We start from the raw sequence: 1,017 nt of genomic DNA, 5'->3' as shown, positions 1-1,017 counted from the left end.
AACGCAATGACAAGGGAGGGAGGGGAAGACAGTTGTCCCAGAAGAGGGAGCGAGTTCCGTGCAGCCAAAGGGCTCAAGGGAGCCACCCCCAGTGCTCAGCAGGAGACAAAAGCATCAGACCTGCACCGCACCGCACCGTGGGGAGGGCACAGGGGCCTCGACGCGCTGAGGCGCTTCAGGGCTGCTACGGGGACAAAGGCTGTGACGCGCCCCGAGTACAGGGGGTCACGCTGGCCAGGGGCCAGCAGCAGGCAGAAAGCTGCCACGGCTGGGAAAAAGCCCTGCCCCGCTTACAGGGCGGCCGGGCTGGGGGCTCGGGGAGCTCCGTTTCCCCCCTCAGGTGCGGAGAAAGGGGCTCTCACCCTCCTTACAGGGTTGCCCCTCTCTCCAGGCAGCCAAAGGAGCACAACGGCAAAAGGCCAACCAGAGCAAAGACGCAGCCCTGCACGCAGGGAGGTCGCCCAGCACAAGCAAAGTCAGCCGCGGCACCTTGAAGGTGCCCTGGCCGTGCCACCAAGGCCTTTTGCCCAGAGGGCCTCTCGTGCTCCTTCTTCTGCTCCGAGCTCGCTCTTGCCTCGCCGTTCCACTCTTGACCTCGAAGCTGACGCTCATCCAGCTTGTCCTTGCCCAGTTGTCCCTCGGCTCCTGCCAGTGGAGGACGATGCACTCAGGCCTGACAAGCTCCAGCTCCCAAAGGGAACCGCCGCCCACCAGCCCCACATCGAGACCCTTGCGCCAGCCCACCGCCCAAAGAACCCCCCAACAGCTGCCCAAAAGCCCCCAACTGCAGCTCCACTCACCACCTCGACGTCCGCCAAAGTCCAACGCCGCGCTGGGAGCCGGGCCCTCTGGGCAAAAGAAGCTGGGCACAAAGCAAAGCAGCGCGCAAGAGGCTGCACCCCTGCTTACAGGGCGGCCCCAGCCGCTGCCTGCACTGCAAAATGCCCGGGACTCCAGAGCACCGGCCCCGACTTACAGGGCGGCCCTGGTCCCCGAGGCCTACGGAGGCTCCTTCTC

This window comes from Oenanthe melanoleuca, chromosome 5 (assembly GCF_029582105.1).
Source record: "Oenanthe melanoleuca isolate GR-GAL-2019-014 chromosome 5, OMel1.0, whole genome shotgun sequence".
Lineage (NCBI taxonomy): Eukaryota > Metazoa > Chordata > Aves > Passeriformes > Muscicapidae > Oenanthe > Oenanthe melanoleuca.
The sequence above is the reverse complement of the archived record's forward strand: the minus strand, read 5'-3'. Positions refer to the sequence as shown.